We start from the raw sequence: 21,748 nt of genomic DNA, 5'->3' as shown, positions 1-21,748 counted from the left end.
AGTACCAAAAGGAAGGTCTGGTTTCTTGTTTACCTGTGAGAAACATAATTATTAGTGAATTGTCTACTAGACTACCATGAGGATATCGTCGACGAGATATTAAGAGATGACGCAATAACTACACTCCACGTTGACTTGAAGCGTAAAAGGCCATTTATTAGGACAAGGTTATCATAGCTCCAAACATTTGTTAAACATAATATGCAACTTTATAACTGTATTCAACAATAATAACTCATACCTCTCATCCATTCACCAACTGTCTCCCCTGTTTCACTCCCCCTATTCTTGCTGTAAACTTCTCCAAACATCCCTTCTCACCTTCACAGCCCTCTTAAACATCCTCTCTTGACTTTCTTCTGCTGCACCTTGCATCCTGCGCTCCGTCCTCATTCACCTGTGTACCCCCCCCCCCCCCCCGCCCGTCCAAGACTCACCACCCCTCTAAAGTTCTGCCAACCAGGGAAACCCCAGTAGGGCGGTTCCCTGCCCCAAATACACGTATACCTTTCGCACCTCACACGTCCCTGCTGCACCATATGGTCTCATTCCAGAGCTTGCTGATCGTATCCCGTACCTCCATCATATAGTACGCATTGCCCAATCTCGAAAGGTGCACCCCATCATCTCTAAATAGCACAGGTTCCTCCAACCTCAAACCCCCATGAGCAATCAATTTGATATCCTTTGCCCGGCAAAAAACTCTATCCAGTTTTCTTCTAGGGACCAGCTCGGTCCACACTATACATGTTCCTGCCAAGTTCTTCTTCAGAACCTCCAAGTCCCTTTGCATGTCTTGTAGTAAGGCCAGGCCTGACATTCTCACCAGATGCAGAACTAGAATATCTGTGCAGCCCTTCTGTTTTACCATCTTAGTTAACCAAGGCAGCAGTGCACCCCATCTCATACCCCCTTTACCCCACCAGCAAACTTCATGATGGCTGCTCCTCAAACCCAGAGTCCATCCATATAGCTGCTGGTCCGAGTACTTGGCTGCCCAGAGCAAGAACGAGTGTCCCACAATCCAGGTGGCATCTTAGTCCCTGGTCCTCTCACACAGCCTGTAGTATAAAGAGATAAGAATTAACCTCTGGAAAACAAAATACTTATTCCCCCCCCCCCCCCCCCCCCTCTTTTCGCCTTCCTTGCAGCTACCTTCGCTAGCCTCATCACTTCCTCACATATCTCTCACAACAACAGGAATGCCAAGGCCTATCCGGCAAATCTGTCCCCATGACCAACCCAGGTGCGTCACTGATGTAGCTGCGCCTAATCAGAAGTAATGTGTTTCATAATCGGCGGGCTCCCTCCCCACCCTTCAAAGAGTCCTACGTAGCACCGCCAGTAACTGAAAAGATGTCACTCTGTCCCCCGATGCATGACAAAGAAATTCTGCTCCAGGACGTTTCCCATTCAATTCATACCCTTGCCATTCACACACCGGGCAAGCTTCACTGCATCCACTTTCTTTTAGCCACTCCCATCTTCCCCTCCCTGCCTGATCCGTTTTAGATTGTCTCAACCAAATTCCCACGTTACCGTGCCCCAAATTCACTTCACCATTGTTAGATTTGGGGGTTTCTAGTTGGCAGAGGTACGTACCTTTGACAAATAGGAACCCTTGTGTCTAGTCAGGGTAAGGGGGTACACTCCTAAAATAACCCCTGCTCACCCCCTTGGTAGCTTGGCATGAGCAGACAGGCTTATGTCAGAGGCAGTGTGTAAAGCATTTGTGAACACATACAGTAATCAAGTGACAACACTACAGATGGACACCACACCACACAAGTTTTATATAAAAAATAAGTATTCTTTATATAGACTTATCACAAGACCACAAACAACAAAAATCCACAATACTGTACTCTAAAATGGTAGAATTAGCTTAGTTCTCTTAAGATGGTAAATGTGACACTCAGAGTTCAATGTACCTTAAGATGCGTAATGCAAGACAACGTAAGTGTTGCAAGGACGGTGATGTGGTGAAGATCTGGTACAAAGATGGCGCTTTCTTCTTGATACGACATGCTTCCCGGTGATGCGGCGGCATCTGCTGCGGCATCGATCCTCTTCTCCGGCGATGCGAGATGCTTCCACACGATGTGAGCCGCGACAGGCCCTGCGACACGCTTCCCAGTGATGCGGCGGCATTTGCTTGGACGTCGATCCTCTCCCCTTGCGATGCGAGTTGCTTCCACAACAATTTGAGCCGCGACAGGCCCTGCGACACTCTTCCCGGTGATGCGGCGGCGTCTGCTGCGACGTTGATCCTCTTCTCCGGCGATGAGCCGCGAAAGGCCCTGCAACACGCTTCCCGGAGATACGGCGGCGTCTGCTACGATGTTGATCTTCTCCCCTGGCGATGCGAGGCGCTTCGGTGGACCTGCGACTCAACGATTCTTCTGCGACACGCTTCCCGGTGATGAGGCAGCATCTGCTGCGATTTCGATCCTCTTCTCCGGCGATGCGAGGCACTTTGTGTCGTGAAGCAGCAGCGGCAGTTCGGCGACATGCTTCTTGTTTGTGAATCGCGCTTCCAGCTCCTTGGGACACGCAGTCCTTCAGAAAGCCTCGCAAAACAGGCACTTCCAAAGAACTCTTGGGGAGCTGGTGGGTGAAGTCTGTTGTCCCTGAGACATCAGCAGGAGGCAATCTCTTTTCCAAGCCCTTGGAGATCCTTCACAAGTTGAATAAAGTGCACACAAAGTCCTTTCTTCTTTCTTTGGCAGTCAGGCAACCATTGCAGGCCAATCCCTCAAGCTTAGGGATAGTATCTCCTCAGTCTCTTCTGGTTCCACTTCTCAGCAAAGGTTTTTTCTTGTGTCCCAAAGTAATCTAAAGTTCTGGGGACTGGGTCTCCTATTTATACACAGTTTCTCTTTGTTCTCTGAAGGCAGAGAGGCCTTTGCCTAGTCCAAACCAGTTCTGGTCAGTCCTGGAGCCCTTTGTTGACATGACTCCTCCTTTCCTTTCACGGTGCAGGGCAGAGACATCGGATGCACCACAGGAGATGGAGCCAGCATTGTGGAGGGAAAGCACAGCCCTATTCAGGTCCCAGGTGCAACTCCTCCCACCCATCTACATGGAGATCTCTCTATTCAGCCCTGTGCTGACTCACCCTGGAATTCCCCAGCTCCTGTCACTCAAACTCCAGACAAAGAATACACAGCCTAGCAGAGGCAGGTTTGGATGGTTAGACAAGAAAATACCTACTTTCTAAAAGTGGTATTTTCAAACACAGAATGTTAAACCCAACTTCACTAAAAGATGTAGTTTATCATTCTGAGTTCAGGCGTACTAAACTCGAATTTCTACCATGTTCCCTGAGTCAGTTAGGATTATAAGATGTAATAATCAAACTGCCCATTCGGGCCTATGGGGAACAGGTAGCCTTGCAATAGTGAAAAACTAAAATGGCTGTAATTCACTATTAGGACATGCCACACACATCAGGGCATGTCCTAACTTATACTTACAATGCACCCTGCCCTTGGGCCTACCATAGGGGTGTCTGATATGAAGAAAAGGGAAGATTTAGGGACTGGCAAGTGGTTGCACTTGCCCAGTCAGCATGGCAGTACTAGACTGCACACAGGCTCTGCAATGGCAAGCCTTAGACACACTTTAACAGGCTGCTTCTGTGTGTGCCACAACCAGTGCTGGTTTACAAGCCCTGGGCACACTCAGTGCACTGTACTAGGGTCTGACAAGTAAACAAAACCAGCCAATCATGGAATCACTAATCCATACATCAATTTACAATAGGGAGAGCATATGCACTTTAGCACTGATCAGCAGTGATAAAGTGCTCAGAGTCATAAAACAGCCAACAGGTCAGAAAAAATATAGGAGGAAGGCACAAAGTTCACGGATGACCCTGCAAAACGGGCCAAGTCCAACACAAGTCCCTTCTAGCCAAAACGCAGGGTAGACCAATCACTACCTTGATGGGCTTCCCTGCTTTGGGCGATAGAACAAGGACCTGGCCCGCAACTGCAGGGCCATATTCCAGTTCTGCACCAATCTGAACCTATTGTAATCTCTGTCCATCCTCTCAGGGCCCACCAAGCATATCCATGGGGAACCCTTCTCCTCACCTGTGGACACCACCTGTGCAGCATCTAACCTTAACTTGCTCACAGGGGTGTCCCAGCAGACAGACCGCAAGATGCCACAGTGGCCAATGACAGTGTTCCGTGATGAGACCCAGGCCTTATGCCTCTCAGGGCTCGCAAACCTCCGTGGCGTCGGGGAGCGGGGGGCAGTAGCCCCAGGTGCTTGGCACCCTTTTTCCACTCTCCCTCCTGTCAGGTCAGGTATGACATTCTTATACTGACCCACCAGCCCCAGGCCTGTACCCGGTGGCTGGACAGGAGACTGGGGTGGGCTTTCCCACACCCGGTCCTCCGCCTCCTTGTTGGGGCTCTGTACCCTCCCACCTGGAGTGGTACCCCCTTCCAAAATTGCCAGGGCACCTGTGGCGGGTGTCCTGCTCAATTCGCCCACCAGTTCAGGGGTTCTATCCTGCAACTGGACGTCCAGGTCAGGGGGGACACCCTGCACCTGGTCCTCCAATCTAGGGTCTAAACCCTCCAGTTGAACCGGGGTCAGAGGCGAGGACTACCTCCCTCTGTACCCCCTTCCAGAGTACTGCCCCCTCCCATCAGGAGCGGTACCCCCAGAAGACAAACCGGTCAGGACACTGTTTACAGTTGTCCCACCCTCCAGTTCAGACAACACCTAAACCTGGCTCTCCAACCTAGGGTCTAAACCCTCAGGCTGCACCGGGGTCAGAGGCGAGGACTCCCTCCCTCTGCACCCCCTTCCAGAGTGCTGTACCCTCCCACCTTAGAAGCTACATCGGTCAGGACACTGATTACAGTGGTCCCTCCCGCCAGGTCAGATAACACCTGAACCTGGCTCTCCAACCCAGGGACCATCCCATGCGGTTGAACACTTGCCCGGCGCACCAGGGCTTCCTGGGGAGCACGCATGCCCCCGAGGGTAACACATAACTCATGTGTTGTGTGATAGTCTGCCTGGCGCAGATCTCCCGACCCCTGTCCATCTGACAGTGCGCGAAGATCCCCCAGGACAGAAGTGGTGTCACCATGGTCATTCACTGGTGACGCAGCCCTTCTTGCTGGCCCCTGACCCATTGGTTCCTCCACTGGGGACTCTTTCCCCCTCTCACCCCTCAGTCTGGACTTCTGAACCCCCCTCTTAGGAGTGGCACTGCCAGACCAGAACGGATGGAGGCCTGCTTACAGACACTCCCAGTTCACCAGACACTAGGGGATCCCGCACAATGGGCAGCCCCTCAGGACTGACTAGGCTCCCCACCTGCTGTTCCCTTAAAGAACCATCCAGGCTCTGTGACTGGGTTTCGGGCACCTTGGGACACGCAGCCGCACACTCACTCCTTCTCCACTGAGACAGGACGTAGTCTCTGCACCCCTCCCACTATACTGGGATCTAGCTGGTCTACACTGAACCTCTTCCCCCACTCTGGGTTGGAAGATACCTGAACTACTCTTCTTAGGATCACTCCCCAATGCCTCACCAGACCCTCTGGAATCCACCAAAAGGTCTGCTTCCCATGTGAGCTCCCTGGGGTCAGAGAACTCACTCTCCAACAGGTGTTGGCATAGCTCTGGAAAACAGGGACTTACAATATGCTCTCCCACAATTGGATCACACAGCCCCCTACAAGGGTTAACCAAACTATCCTTCACCTCACTATCCAGTGTCTCGCACACTTACTCCACACCACTCTTCTGAGATTGGCAAGACAGCATCTGACTGTCTCTGTCACTCAGCCCACACTCTTCCGGGCGGTCTTCACACTCACACACCAGGACTTCAACCATGGGGGAACCCCTCTCCCTGCACCTCTCATCCAGCGTCAGTACAGTGTCCCTCCCGCACTAAGACAATGAACCCCTGTGCCAGTTCCCCAATCCATCCCAGGGACACTGTGCACCACTGGAGCCACCTCATATCCTTGAACCTCCTGGTGTAAATTAACCCCCTCCTTCAAGTCAGGCGCCACATCTCTGGGTGTGTGTACTACTCTCATAGCACTAGAGAACTCTATATTGCTGCCACCATCTGAGTTGGATTCCACCTCCAACTCAGCAAAGCTCACTCTCTGAGCTACACATATATCTTGTTGCTGTGCTGAGACACTCATGGCCTCAAGCCTCTCGAGCTTAAACTCAAGCTCCCTCATTTTTAACTCATGCTCAAACTGTATTCTCTTTTCCTCTAGGTCTATTTTCCTAATTGTGCAATTCAAATTCCAACTGCCCACTTAACTTGAGCTTGGTCAGCTCCATCTCATGCACCCTACATCTTTCCCTGTCCTCCAACTCCTCTGGAGACAGGCTTTTGGCAGAAACACTGCTACCTGCTGGGGAGACTGCTCTCCTCCTTCCTGGACCCAATGGCCCTTCCAGCTGCCCATCTGCATTCTCATCCCCTTCCTCATTCTCAGGGGTATTCCTAGCTTCCATCCAGGCCCTCAGCGCCTTTTGGAAATCCTTTTTTCTGGAGATAACCGGTCATAGAAACTTTGAACCTCCTGCAGAAGTGCTTGAGGTGGGTAACGGTGTAGCATTCTAGTTTCTCCTCTTCCCAATCACAATCAACAGATGCTATGTGTTGGAACTGGGGTTGCCAATTCACAAGGGTAGCCTGGCGCAAAGCAGGAAGGCACCTAAAGGCATCCTGTGTAAAGCAGCTGTGCAGCACACGCATCCACCTAGGCAGAGCAACACACGCAATGATCTGACACCACACCACTTGTGCTTAAAAACAAGTCTCTTTATGTAGCTTTTTGCAGGAGAAAGAGGGTTAATTCAGCATGTAATCATCTCTCAGTTTAACATGGAACAACAGAATCACTGTAACTCTCCCTTTTCACTTTAAAGTCACTCGACAGCACCCCGTGGGTACTAAATCCACCTCAGATCAGCTTTAGCATGAATTCATCAAGATATCGCATAACATTAGAAATAAATTATCATGAATTCATCACAGTATCAGCATAACTTTGGAAATAAATTATCATGAATTCATTAAGGCATCAGCATAACGTTGGAAATAAATTATCATGAATTCATTAAGGCATCAGCATAACGTTAACCCACTTGGCAGTGTCTCGGCATCTGGGGACTGTAACCCATGGTGAGGGGAGCAATAAGATGAATGGCTTCCTTGTACTCCCCCCGTGAGGGTTTCCTTATGGGGCTATGGCACCTCCCTTACTGTCCTCCCCAGCCTCACATGCACGGTCCCAGTTTGGGGGGGGAATGACCCGAGTCGGGCCTCACGGTGTCTCCCCCAGGCTCTCGAGCACGGTCCCAGTCTCTCCCGGGGAGGGGTTGGTGCGGGGCTGCCTCCCGAGGGTTGGACACTTCTCGGTAGCCCTCCGCGCTCCTCAAGTCTCCGCCTCCCTCCCCGGGGATGTTACCTGCGTTCTTCGGCCCTCCGGGGCCCTTGCACCGGTCTCCTCAAGCCGATGCCTCCAGAGGGGGGACTCCGGGGAAGTCACGATCCCGCTTCACTCCCGCTGGAAGCAGCGCAGCTCGCGGGGAGTGATGACGAGGTGCAATGGAGGCTGGACGTGGGCGGGGGCGAGGCCTATGACACGGCTGGCGCCCCCGTCACATGACGCTGGAGGATCTCCTCAGGTCGGATGCAGCCGTCGGTGCCTCCGCGGGGATGTTCTCCTCAGCTGGTGTGGGGGTCACGACAGGGACGGCCGGCCCCCCTTTTCAGTTGCGGCTACTCCGGGCAGCGGTGGTGAGTTTGGGGTTAATTAGTGCTTCGCAGCTACCGCGCTGACAGGAACTCGGGCAGCGACGGTGAATGGGGTGATGATTAGCGCTTTTAGCACAGCGCTTCAGGGCTCAGCGCCTCAGGGGAATGACAGCGCCCGTCAAGTTTAGTGCTTCTAGCGCGTAGCACTGGAGTCTGACAGGGTAACAGCACTGGCAGAGTCAATGAGGGGCCTCTGGGGAGGATACTCGGTTGATTCCCCAGAAGTCCTTCGTTCAGGTGGTGGTTTCTTGTGGCGCTGATGGTTCGTTGCTCTTTTTCCCAGTTGAGGGGTTGGTTAAGGCAGTGAGGGGGGGGGTCGAGTTGAAAGAGGCTGTCAGTCAGGCCTTTCTGGATGGTCCCCTGGGGATTCCCTCACACTGGGCCAGGTCAGTGGGTTTGGTCAGGATTCCTCACACAGCTTAGAGGGCAAGGCCTAGACCCAGTCACCCCTAGTGGTATAGGTGCCCCCTCCCCCTTCCGCCTAAAACTCCAGTACAGGGTCTCCCCAGGTCAGTGATGCCCCAACTGACTAGAAAGTTTCCCGCCCTTTCTTTATATACTCCCAGGTCAGGTGACCACTCTCTATTCCGGAAGGTTCCAGGGGCTTCCACATTCTAGCTATGGTCAGGGGAGGCAGGCTGGTGATGTAACAATAATTAGTGGTTCCAGCCAGCTCCTGACAACTAGGGCACTACTAGAAAGACCGCTCCGCCTGAGCAGGGGTCTGTGGCAGCCATGTTAGTAGTAGAGAGCACCTGCACCTTAGCATTGGTTAGCAATGGTAAGGTGCCCGGAGACCTAGGGCCAGCCAAAAAGAGGGTGGAAAAAACGAGTCAAGGGCGAAAAAAAACGGGAAAGACCACCCTAGGGCGGACAGGTCTAACAGGCGTCCCCCCCAGCCGAAAGCGGGGAGACCTACCCAACCTCTAGGGAGCTCTCATCGCTATGGCGGAAAAACCGGGAGAGACCGTCCGCGTTGGCGTGGTCAACTCCGGGCCGATGTTCCACCCGAAAGTCCATCCCCTGTAGGGAAATGGACCACCTTAGCAACTTTGGGTTCTCGCCTCTCATTTGCATGAGCCAGCGAAGTGGGCGGTGGTCGGTCTGAATGAGGAAGTGAGAACCAAAAAGATATGGTCTCAACTTCTTCAGTGCCCAGACCACCGCAAAAGCTTCACGTCCGATGGTGCTCCACCGTTGTTCCCTGGGGAGGAGCCTTCTGGATATAAAGGCCACCGGTTGGTCTTGGCCATCCTGGTTCAGTTGCGAGAGCACCGCGCCTATGCCGTGCTCAGAGGCGTCTGTCTGCACGATGAATTCCTTGGTATAGTCAGGAGTCCTAAGCACCGGAGCGGTGCACATCGCATGCTTCAGGGTGTCAAATGCCTCCTGGCAAGCAGCTGTCCAGTTGACTCTCCGTGGTTGCTTTTTAGATGTCAATTCAGTCAGGGGGGCAACGATGGTTCCATACCCCCTGACAAACCGGCGGTAATATCCAGTGAGGCCGAGAAAAGCTCGGACCTCAGTCTGGGTCTTGGGGGGCTCCCAGGCCAATATGGCCTCAATCTTGGCTTGGAGGGGTTGCACCTTACCCCCGCCCACCAGGTGTCCCAGGTAAACGACAGATCCCTGTCCAATCTGGCACTTGCTGGCCTTGATGGTTAGCCCAGCTCGTTGCAGAGCCCGCAGCACCTCCTGGAGATGCTGCAGATGGTCCTCCCAGCCGCTACTGAAGACAGCTATGTCATCCAGGTAGGCAGCTGAGAAGGACCGGGCTGCTCCCAGCCGGTCAATCAGCTCATCTGCCCGTGGGATCGGATGAGCGTCCGTCTTGGTGACGGAATTCAAACCCCGATAGTCCACACAGAACCGAAGTTCTGGTGTGGTGCCCGGTGGGGCCGCTTTTGGCACCAACACTACCGGACTTGCCCAAGGGCTGCTGGAGGGCTCAAAAACTCCTAGCTCCAGCATCTTGGTCACCTCACCCTGGATACTACTCTTCACTTTGTAGGACAGCCGATAAGACTTGGCTTTAACCGGTGGGCTGTTCCCTGTGTCCACATCATGGGTACACAGATGCGTGATTCCAGGCGTGAGGGAGAACAACGAGGCGTACCGCTCCAGCACCTGGCGGCAGTCCCTCCGTTGTTCCGGGGTCAAGGATGGGGAGAGGACCACTCCCTCTACTGAACCATCCTTCTCTTGGGCCGCCAGAAGGTCAGGAAGAGGCTCGCTCTCTTCCTCCTCGCTCCCATCCGTCACCATGAGGAAGGTCATCTCCGATCTCTCATGGTACGGCTTCAGGCGGTTGGCGTGGAACACCCGATGGGGCTGCCGGGGGGTCTTCAAATCTACTACGTAGGTGGTCTGGCCTCGTCGCTCCACAATCTCGAACGGACCAGTCCACCGGTCCTGGAGGGCGCTAAGCTCCCCAGGCTCCATGACCCACACCTTCTGTCCAGCATCCATCTCCACCGTCCGAGCGTTGCGGTCATACCACTCCTTCATGACGGCTTGACTGGCCTCCAGATTGGCTGAGGCCTCCTTCCACAGCTTGGCCATCTGGCTGCGGAATGCCAGCATATAGCTGACAACATCACGGGGAAGCTTCATCGAAGTCTTCTCCCACCCTTCCTTGACAAGGCTGAGGGGCCCCCTAACGGGATGGCCATAGAGCAGCTCAAAGGGGCTGAACCCGACTCCCTTCTGAGGCACCTAGCGGTACGAAAATAGCAAGCAAGGGAGGAGTATGTCCCATTTCCGCCTCAAGTCCTCTGGCAGGCTCCGGATCATCCCATTTAAGGTCTTGTTAAAGCGCTCTACGAGCCCGTTAGTCTGGGGGTGGTAAGGAGCGGAGAACCGATAGGTCACCCCGCACTCCTTCCACATGGCCTGCATATAGGCTGACATAAAATTCGTGCCCCTATCCGACACCACGACCTTGGGGAATCCCACTCGGGTAAAAATCCCCATTAGGGCCCGCGCCACCACGGGTGCAGTGATGGTCCTCAGAGGAATGGCCTCAGGGTACCGGGTGGCGTGGTCCACTAACACCAAGATGAACCGGTGTCCCGAAGAGGTCGGAGGGTCCAATGGCCCAACAATGTCAATCCCGACCCGCTCAAAAGGGGTCCCGACCACCGGAAGCGGTTCCAAAGGGACCTTCACCTTAGTCCTTGTCTTGCCACTTGCCTAGCAAGTCTTGCAGGTCTTACAGTAGGTGTCAGAGGCAACCCTCATTCTGGGCCAATAAAAATGCGGGACCAACCGCGTGAAAGTCTTGTCCTGGCCCAGGTGTCCAGCTAGAGGTATCTCATGGGCTAACTCCAGCAAAAAGGTCCGGTAGCATTGGGGGACTATTAAGGCCCTTGAAAATCCATGCACCGGAACCTTAGGCTCACTGTAAAGGAGGCCATCCTCCCAGTACACGTGGTAACTACCGGTCTCCTTATTAGTCGCTTGGGCTGTGGCCTGTCGCCGCATGCCTTCAAGCGTGGGGCACTCCCTCTGGCCCCGGCAAAATTCCTCCCGGGTAGGCCCTCCTTCCACGCACCACTCGCCCGGGATAGGCAGGTCCCCCACAGGAACAACATCCACCTCCGCGGACTCTGGGGCCACTACCGCCGGCTCCCCATCCATCACACGGGGGGTGTCCACCTCCTCCTCTTGACCAGCCTCGGGCTGGGCCGTTGTTTCCGGCTCCAACCCGGTGCGAGTTCTTTGCCGGGCAGCCATGGACCTTGTGACCACACAGGCCCACCCTGGTAACCCCAGCATTTCTGTGTGGGCTCGCAGCTCCACTTCCTTCCAGATGTTTGTTTCCAAGTCGTTTCTGAGCAGACAGTCCACTGGCAAGGCGGGGCTCACGGCAACTGTCAAGGGGCCTTTGACTCCTTCCCACTCAAATGGAACTTGAGCCACCGGGTAGTGACTCAGGCTGCCGTCAGCCAATACGGGCGGATGGAACACGTCAGGAATCAACTGCTCAGGGGACACCAGCCGCCTTACTACGGTGGTCATGCTGGCACCTGTGTCCCTCAGAGCCTCCACCTCCTGCCCATTCACCTGCACCCTCTGCCGGTACTTGGCAGTATTCAATGGTAAGGATATCACTGGGACCTCCTCTCTATCCCCCAGTGAAACCAGGGTCAGGCCTGTCCACTCCCCTTCCTTATCTAGGGGCAACTCCATCCCAAGCGCTACACTAGCCATCCCGGGGGTCTTACCTCCTGTGGGGCCGGGGGTTCTCTTGCGACACTGGGCATCCCCCTTATAGTGTCCTACCTCCCCACATTCATACCACCTGACTGTTCTTGGCTGTTGACCCTTGTCAGGGTGAGTGGGCTTTGGGAAACTGGACTGAGATGGGGTTCCTACTCCTTTCCCAAATTGTCTGTTTTGGGGGCCTCGGGAGAGCTCCTTCTTTTTATCTCCCCCCTCTTTCTTCTGGGGGGCGCTCTGTCCACCCTTCGGGCCATCTCCCCCGGGTCCCTTGAAGGTCACTCGGGTGCTAACCCAAGTGTCCGCCTCCTCCGCAAGTGCACGGGGGTCGGTCAACTTGCGGTCCACCAGATGTTGGCGCAGCTCCGGAAAACACTTATCCAAGAGGTGCTCTCTCAAAAATAGGTCGTACAGGCCCTCAAAATCTTGCACCTCGCTGCCACGCACCCATCCATCTAAAGCCTTCCGGGCATGATCATAAAAATCCACCCAGTTCTGTGTGCTTAACTTGTGACTGCTGCGGAATTTCTGACGGTATCTCTCAGGGGTGAGGCCAATCTTTTTAAGCAGGGCCTCCTTCATAACAGGAGAGTTGGTTTGGTCTACCTTCTCTAAATACAGGAGGGTGTCCCTCACTACGGGAGGTATATATATTGGTACAGGCCACCCCCCCAGTAGCTTGTGGGCACCCCATGGACCTTCAGGGATACTTCGTACGCCTCCAACCACCTGTTGATGTCATCCACTACACCGTAACTGGCGATCACATCCTGTGGGAGATAGAATTTAGGCTCACGTGGAACCTCTGGTACGCTGCCACCATATACATTCCCTTGCGCACTGATCTGTAATGCCCTCAACTCCAATTCTTTTAGCTGGAGCTCATGCGCAAGCTTCCTCTCCTCCTTTGCTAGCCTCTTATCTTCCTTTTCTTTCTCCAACTTTGCAAGCTCCCATCTTAGTAGCCTCTCCTCCCTCCTGTCCTCATACTCCTCTGGCGATGCACTCCTTCTAGATACACTACTGCCTGCCCCAGAACGTCTCCCTGGTGACAGGTTTTCACTGACATCAATGTGCAGTAGGTCTAGCTCTCCTGACGTGCCCGCCTCCCCTAGTGCCCCCTGCCCCTCCGGTTCCTCATCCCCTTTTCCCTCTGGGTGGGCTAATACCCATGCTTGTAGGGCTTTACGGAGCTCCTCTCCTTTGGCTCTCTTCCCAACTGCCACCCCCATTCCCTGACAGAAATTCCTCAGCTGGACCACCGAGTACTCCTCTATGTTGGCCAGCTGGAACTCCATTTCGACAGGTGGGGACCCAGACAATGTAAGTGAATATTAGGACGTAGGCAACAGCTTAGGGCAATCCTCTGGGCACACAGTTAGACAGTGGGGGTCACTTGGCTATGCTTGCTGAACAATAGGTGTCCAATTGCGGCGTACTCTGACTCACTGGAGGGTGCAGCACAACCACAGGTTCGGATCCCACCGCTGAGCACCAAATAATGTTGGAACTGGGATTGCCAATTCACAAGGGTAGCCTGGCGCAAAGCAGGAAGGCACCTAAAGGCATCCTGTGTAAAGCAGCTGTGCAGCACACGCATCCACCTAGGCAGAGCAACGCACGCAATGATCTGACACCACACCACGTGTGCTTAAAAACAAGTCTCTTTATGTAGCTTTTTGCAGGAGAAAGAGGGTTAATTCAGCATGTAATCATCTCTCAGTTTAACATGGAACAACAGAATCACTTTAACTCTCCCTTTTCACTTTAAAGTCCCTCGACAGCACCCCGTGGGTACTAAATCCACCTCAGATCAGCTTTAGAATGAATTCATCAAGATATCGCATAACATTGGAAATAAATTAGCATGAATTCATCACGGTATCAGCATAACTTTGGAAATAAATTATCATGAATTCATTAAGGCATCAGCATAACGTTGGAAATAAATTATCATGAATTCATTAAGGCATCAGCATAACGTTGGAAATAAATTATCATGAATTCATTAAGGCATCAGCATAACGTTAACCCACTTTGCAGTGTCTCGGCATCTGGGGACTGTAACCCATGGTGAGGGGAGCAATAAGATGAATGGCTTCCTTGTACTCCCCCCGTGAGGGTTTCCTTATGGGGCTATGGCACCTCCCTTACTGTCCTCCCCAGCCTCACAAGCACGGTCCCAGTTTGGGGGGGGAATGACCCGAGTTGGGCCTCACGGTGTCTCCCCCAGGCTCTCGAGCACGGTCCCAGTCTCTCCCGGGGAGGGGCGGGTGCGGGGCTGCCTCCCGAGGGTTGGACACTTCTCGGCAGCCCTCCGCGCTGCTCAAGTCTCCGCCTCCCTCCCCGGGGATGTTACCTGCGTTCTTCGGCCCTCCGGGGCCCTTGCGCCGGTCTCCTCAAGCCGATGCCTCCAGAGGGGGGACTCTGGGGAAGTCACGATCCCGCTTCACTCCCGCTGGAAGCAGCGCAGCTCGCGGGGAGTGATGACGAGGTGCAATGGAGGCTGGACGTGGGCGGGGGCGAGGCCTATGACACGGCCGGCGCCCCCTTCACATGACGCTGGAGGATATCCTCAGGTCGGATGCGGCCGCCGTTGCCTCCGCGGGGATGTTCTCCTCAGTTGGTGTGGGGGTCACGACAGGGACGGCCGGCCCCCCTTTTCAGTTGCGGCTACTCCGGGCAGCGGCGGTGAGTTTGGGGTTAATTAGTGCTTCGCAGCTATAGCGCTGACAGGAACTCGGGCAGCGACGGTGAATGCTGTGATGATTAGCGCTTTTAGCACAGCGCTTCAGGGTTCAGCGCCTCAGGGGAATGACAGCGCCCATCAAGTTTAGTGCTTCTAGCGCGTAGCACTGGAGTCTGACAGGGTAACAGCGCTGGCAGAGTCAATGAGGGGGCTCTGGGGAGGATACTCGGTTGATTCCCCAGCAGTCCTTCGTTCAGGTGGTGGTTTCTTGTGGCGCTGATGGTTCGTAGCCCTTTTTCCCAGTTGAGGGGTTGGTTAAGGCAGTGGGGGGGGGGGTCGAGTTGGAGGAGGCTGTCAGTCAAGCCTTTCTGGATGGTCCCCTGGGGATTCCCTCACACTGGGCCAGGTCAGTGGGTTTGGTCAGGATTCCTCACACAGCTTAGAGGGCAAGGCCTAGACCCAGTCACCCCTAGTGGTATAGGTGCCCCCTCCCCCTTCCGCCTAAAACTCCAGTACAGGGTCTCCCCAGGTCAGTGATGCCCCAACTGACTAGAAAGTTTCCCGCCCTTTCTTTATATACTCCCAGGTCAGGTGACCACTCTCTATTCCGGAAGGTTCCAGGGGCTTCCACATTCTAGCTATGGTCAGGGGAGGCAGGCTGGTGATGTAACAATAATTAGTGGTTCCAGCCAGCTCCTGACAACTAGGGCGCTACTAGAAAGACCGCTCCGCCTGAGCAGGGGTCTGTGGCAGACATGTTAGTAGTAGAGAGCACCTGTACCTTTGCATTGGTTAGCAATGGTAAGGTGCCCGGAGACCTAGGGCCAACCAAAAAGAGGGTGGAAAAAACGAGGCAAGGGCGAAAAAAAACGGGAAAGACCACCCTAGGGCGGACAGGTCTAACACTATGGATGCTGCTTTCTCCATGGTTGTTAAACTTTGCAGTTCTTTGCAAAAATAGAAAGTCCTAGAAAAACAATCTGCCAAAAGTATGTGGTCGCGTTTTGGTCTGCACTCACTAGTAGTGTTCACCAATCACTGTACATGAGTCACAAATGCAAGTCCAGAATCATCACCGCAGACCACCAATGTTAGATTTGGGGGTCTCTAGTTGGCAGAGGTAGGTACCTTTGACAAATAGGGACCCTTGCGTCTAGTCAGGGTAAGGGGGTACACTCCTAAAATAACCCCTGCTCACCCCCTTGGTAGCTTGGCACGAGCAGACAGGCTTATCTCAAAGGCAGTGTGTAAAACATACAGTAATCAAGTGACAACACTACAGATGGACACCACTCAAGTTTTATATAAATAATAAGTATTCTTTATATAGACTTATCACAAGACCACAAACGACAAAAATCCACAATACTGTACTTTAAAATGGTAGAGTTAGCTTAGTTCTCTTAAGATGGTAAATGCGACACTCAGAGTTCAATGTACCTTAAGATGCGTAACGCAAGACAACAAAAGTGTTGCAAGGACGGTGATGTGGTGAAGATCTGGTGCAAAGAAACAAAGATGGTGCTTTCTTCTTGATGCAACACGCTTCCCGGTGATGCGGCAGCGTCTGCTGCGACGTCGATCCTCTTCTCCGGCGATGTGAGATGCTTCCACACGATGTGAGCCGCGACAGGCCCTGCGACACGCTTCCCAGTGATGCGGCAGTGTCTGCTGCGATGTCGATCCTCTCCCCTGGCGATGCGAGGCTCTTCGGTGGACCTGCGATGACTCAACGATTCTTCTGCGACACGCTTCCCGGTGATGCAGCAGCGTCTACTGCGACGTCGATCCTCTTCTCCGGCGATGCGAGGCGCTTTGTGTTGTGAAGCGGCAGTTCGGCAACACGCTTCTTGTTCATGAGTCGCGCTTCCAGCTCCTTGCGACACGCTGTCCCTCAGAAAGCCTCGCAAAACAGCAGGCACTTCCAAAGAACTCTTGGGAAGCTGGTGGGTGAAGTCTGTTGTCTCTGAGACTTCAGCAAGAGGCATGCTCTTTTCCAAGCCCTTGGAGATCCTTACAAGTTGAATAAAGTGCACACAAAGTCCTCTCTTTGGCAGTCAGGCAACCACTGTAGGCCAATCCCTCAAGCTTAGCGATAGTCTCTCCTCAGTCTCTTCTGGTTCCACTCCTCAGCAAAGGTTTCTTCTTGTTTCCCAAAGTGATCTAAAGTTCTGGGGTCTGGGTCCCCTTTTTATACACAGTTTCTCTTTGTTCTCTGAAGGCAGAGAGGCCTTTGCCTAGTCCAAACCAGTTCTGGTCAGTCCTGAAGCACTTTGTTGACATGACTCCTTCTTTCCTTTCACAGTGCAGGGCAGAGACATCAGACGCACCACAGAAGGTGGAGCCAGCATTGTGGAGGGAAAGCACAGCCCTATTCAGAGGCAGGTTTGGATGGTTAGACAAGAAAATACCTACTTTCTAAAAGTGGTATTTTCAAACACAGAATGTTAAAACCAATTTCACTAAAAGATGTATTTTATCATTCTGAGTTCAGGCATACTAAACTCGAATTTCCACCTTGTTCCCTGAGTCAGTTAGGATTATAAGATGTAATAATCAAACTGCCCATTCAGGCCTATGGGGAACAGGTAGCCTTGCAATATTGAAAAAATAAAATGGCGGTAATTCACTATTAGGACATGCCACACACACCAGGACATGTCCTACCTTATACTTACAATGCACCCAGCCCTTGGGCCTACCATAGGGGTGTCTGATATGAAGAAAAGGGACGATTTAGGGACTGGCAAGTGGGTGCACTTGCCCAGGCAGCATGGCTAGACTGCACACAGGCTCTGCAATGGCAAGCCTTAGACACACTTTAACAGGCTGCTTCTATGGGTGGCACAACCAGTGCTGCAAGCCCACGAGCAGCATTTGGTTTACAAGCCCTGGGCACACTCAGTGCACTGTACTAGGGTCTGACAAGTAAACCAAACCAGCCAATCATGGAATCACTAATCCATACAGAAATTTACAATAGGGAGAGCATATACACGTTAGCACTGATCAGCAGTGATAACGTGCCCAGAGTCATAAAACAGCCAACAACAGGTCAGACAAAATTAGGGAGGAAGGCAAAAAGTTCAGGGATGACCCTGCAAAAAGGGCCAAGTCCAACAGCCATGCAACAGCCCCGACCGCTGTGGTGATCCCAACAGCTCTGACACTCAGATAGCTCAAAAACATATCCAGATCATGCTCAGCCTGAATATGGCCACTTCAGATGCATCATAGCAGCAAACAGGTAAAACTCCTAGCAACTCCCCCAACAAACCAAAAGTAATACCTCCCCTCAATGCTCCCCCCATCCCCCGCCCCCAGCCTTTGAGCATCCTACTCAGCATTTCTTTTGCAGGATCAAAGCCCAAATACAATTAACTGTAGAAGGCTATCGCTGCCAATTTCCCAGCTATGGTCGTTTGCGAAAGCCCCCTATAAATACAACGTAACACAAAATCCCAAACTCCCTGCTCTGCCTCCTGTCGAGTGATATTCGCTGATGCCACTCCAGGACCAAAAACTCTCCAAACTCGGACCAAGCCAGCCTGTAACTCCATGGAGTCGATTCTGCGAGTGATTTCTCAACCAGGCCTACTACTCTCCCTCCTCACTCACCCCAGGCCCCGATGTCATCCGGCAACTGCATCTTGCACTGCTCTGCTCCAGGTGCCAATCTCTGAAACCGCTACCACTCGGAACGAGACAAAGCATCCGCCACATCATTGCTAGCCCCAGACACGTGTTTGGCATGTGTAACAGTCTCAACACTCTCAAATCCCTCACCTTCTGTCTTTTCACCAGTTCGACTACCGTGGTATTGTCGATGTGCAACAGGACGGTCCAGTTCTTCAGCTCACTGCTCCACAACAAGCAGTGCCACCAGTAATGGAAAAAATGCTCCGCCCTTGATTCAGCCAATGCACCGGCCACTTCTCTGCACACCAACGCTCGTCCCAGAACAAACCAAAGCCTGAAGCGCCAGCGGCATCAGAAAATATCTGCACCTGCCAGACTGTGTTCTCTTCCACAAAATCTAATGGGATGCCATTGAAATAATCCAAAAACATCTGCCACACTCCCAGATCTGCCCTGACCCCCATTGAGATCCTGACCGTGTGGTGTGGCAGGACTGCGCCTGATATGACCATGCCAAGCTGCCTACAAAATGTCCTTCCTGCTTTTACCACTCTGCAGGCACAATTCAGGAAGCCCAGCAACTTCTGAACAGTCCTCAAGTCAATTTTCTTTTCTCCCACCACCTGTGACGAGAATGCCTGCATGTCATCCACTTTTCCTTGGAGCAAACATGCCATCCATTGCGCCAGTGGTGCGCTGCGGGCGAACCACGGGCGTGCCTAAGGCACGCCCGTCTGCGCCTGCCCGCGCCTGGACCGCGCCCAGCGCCAGACCCCCTGGCCCCTGCGAACACCATGATGCCAGACGCTGCTATGACATCACCTTCCTCCACGCACTCAACGCCGGCCGATCCACCGCCTGCTTCCAGGCCACCCTGAAGCACACCCACTGACCCTTCACCTGCCGTAACTGCAGCTTCGCCAGCCAGCGTACACCAGCACGCCCTGCCCACCCCACCAAGCCAGACAACAACCACCTCAGATGCATACTGCCCAACACCTGCTCTGTCCAGAGGCACAACGTTGAACTCTGGGACCTGCTCGACTCATCCTCCCCGGACGTCGCATTCCTGACGGAGACCTGGATGAACCCCTCATCATCACCCGATGTTGCCATAGCCATCCCGGATGGCTACAAGATCACCCGCAGGGACCGCATCAACAGACCGGGTGGAGGAATCGCCATTGTCCACAGGTATACCCTCAGAATCTCGACCAACACTGAAGACACCCTCAACACCACCGAACACCTGCACTTCCAGATCCACATCGACCTCAACACCACCCTCAGAGGAACCCTCGTGTATAGACCCCCCGGACCCCATGCAAAACCCCCGAAATGTATCTGAGCTTTTCGTATTATGTCCATATATTTCAACAGAGCGATCGCTCTATCTAGATATTTTTCGCAGTAAAACTGGCGAAGATCAGAAATGCAGAGGTCCAGTTATCAATCAATCAATCAATCAATCAATCACAAAATTTGTAAAGCGCACAACATACCCGTGAGGGTTTCAAGGCGCTGGGAGGGGGAGGAGCTGTTACTGGTCGAAGAGCCAGGTCTTGAGTTGTCGCCTGAAAGACAGCAGGTCTTCGGTTTGTCATAGGTCGAGGGGGAGGGTGTTCCAGGTCTTGGCGGCGTGATGGGAGAAGGACCTGCCTCTGGAAGTGGTTCTCCGGATGCGAGGGACCGTGGCCAGGGCGTGGTCGGCGGAGCGGAGGTTCCTGTTGGGTACGTAGAAGGAGAGTCGGCTGTTGAGATAGGCTGGGCCGGTTTTGTGGAGTGCCTTGTGTGCGTGAATCAGGAGTTTGAAGGAGATTCTTTTGTCGACGGGGAGCCTCAGGTAGGGGGTGATGTGGTTGCAGCGCGGGACGTCGAGGATCAGGCGTGCGGAGGCATTCTGGATTCTCTGTAGTCTGCTGATGAGCTTGGAAGGGGCTCCGGCATAGAGGGCGTTTCCGTAGTCGAGTCTGCTGCTCACTAGGGCCTGGGTGACTGTTTTCCTCGTGTTTGTTGGAATCCATCTGTAGATCTTGCGGAGCATGCAGAGGGTGTTGAAACAGGTGGAGGAGACTGCGTTGACTTGTTTGGTCATGGAGAGTTTCGAGTCGAGGATAACTCCCAGGTTGCGTGCGTGGTCGGTGGGGGCCGGGGGGACCCCAGTGAAGTGGGCCACCAGGAGTCGTCCCAAGCGGAGGGGTTGGGTCCGAGGATTTTCGTCTTGTCTGTGTCAGTTTGAGGCGGCTGTCCTCCATCCAGTCGGCAACGGCCTTCATTCCCTGGTGAAGGTTGGATTTGGCGGTGAGGAGGTCCTTTGTGAGGGAGAGGATCAGGACGGGTGTGGTGAATGGGCGCGGAGGGGGCGGGGCCGCAGGGGAAGCAGCTGCGGGTACGGAGGACGGGAGACCGGCGCGGGGTACGGAGGAGCGAAATGTGTACAAAGCAGAGGGGCACAGAGCAGGCAGTGATCAGGATACAGAAATCAAAACACAGGGGCAAAAAGCGGAGCGGCGATCAGGATACAGAAATCAAAGACAGGGGCACAGAGCAGAGCGGCAATTGGGATACAGAATGCAAATACAGGGGCACAAGCAGAGCGGCGAGCGGGGGGCAGGGGGCACGGACCGAGCGGAAACAAAACAACGGCGGCAAAGTAAACAGTGAGAAATAAACAGTGAAAACGACGCAGTGAAACAAACGAACCTAAGGGCCACCACTGGCCACCAGGGATGAGGCGCAGGTGGAAGCCTGCGGGTGGAGGAGGGCCTCGATTTCACCGGCGGTGGCAGCAGCAGCGGTCAGTGAGCATCGGCAGCGGGGGTGCAGGCGGAGCTGCAGCGGGGGGTGAGCGACCTATCAGGGGTCAAGGGTCGCTCTCCTCACCGCGCACCAGCCGCCATATGTGGGGAGGGGGGAGCAGCTGGGAGGCGGGAGGCGAGGGACGGGTGTGGCGAATGGGCGCGGAGGGGGCGGGGCCACAGGGGAGGCAGCGGCGGGTACGGAGGACGGGAGACCGGCGCGGGGTACGGAGGAGCGAAAAGTGTACAAAGCAGAGGCGCACAGAGCAGGCGGCGATCAGGATACAGAGATCAAAACACAGGGGCAAAAAGCAGAGCGCCGATCAGGATACAGAAATCAAAACACAGGAGCACAAAGCAGAGCAGCGATGGGGATACAGAATGCAAATACAGGGGCACAAGCAGAGCGGCGATCAGGATACAGAAAGCAAAAACAGGGGCACAGAGCAAAGCGGCGATTGGGATACAGAATGCAAATACAGGGGCACAAGCAGAGCGGGGGGCAGGGGGCACAGACCGAGCGGGAACAAAACAACGGCGGCAAAGTAAACAGTGAGAAATAAACAGTGAAAACGAA

At 53.8% G+C, this 21,748-nt stretch overlaps 1 pseudogene; it reads left to right on the top strand.

Moving 5' to 3' along the window:
* LOC146871495 (uncharacterized) overlaps window positions 1–21,748 on the top strand; it is a 247,701-nt pseudogene that overhangs the window by 26,496 nt on the left and 199,457 nt on the right.

Source organism: Triturus cristatus, chromosome 1_1, assembly GCF_964204655.1.
Source record: "Triturus cristatus chromosome 1_1, aTriCri1.1, whole genome shotgun sequence".
In the NCBI taxonomy this organism is placed as follows: domain Eukaryota; kingdom Metazoa; phylum Chordata; class Amphibia; order Caudata; family Salamandridae; genus Triturus; species Triturus cristatus.
The sequence above is the reverse complement of the archived record's forward strand: the minus strand, read 5'-3'. Positions and strand labels throughout refer to the sequence as shown.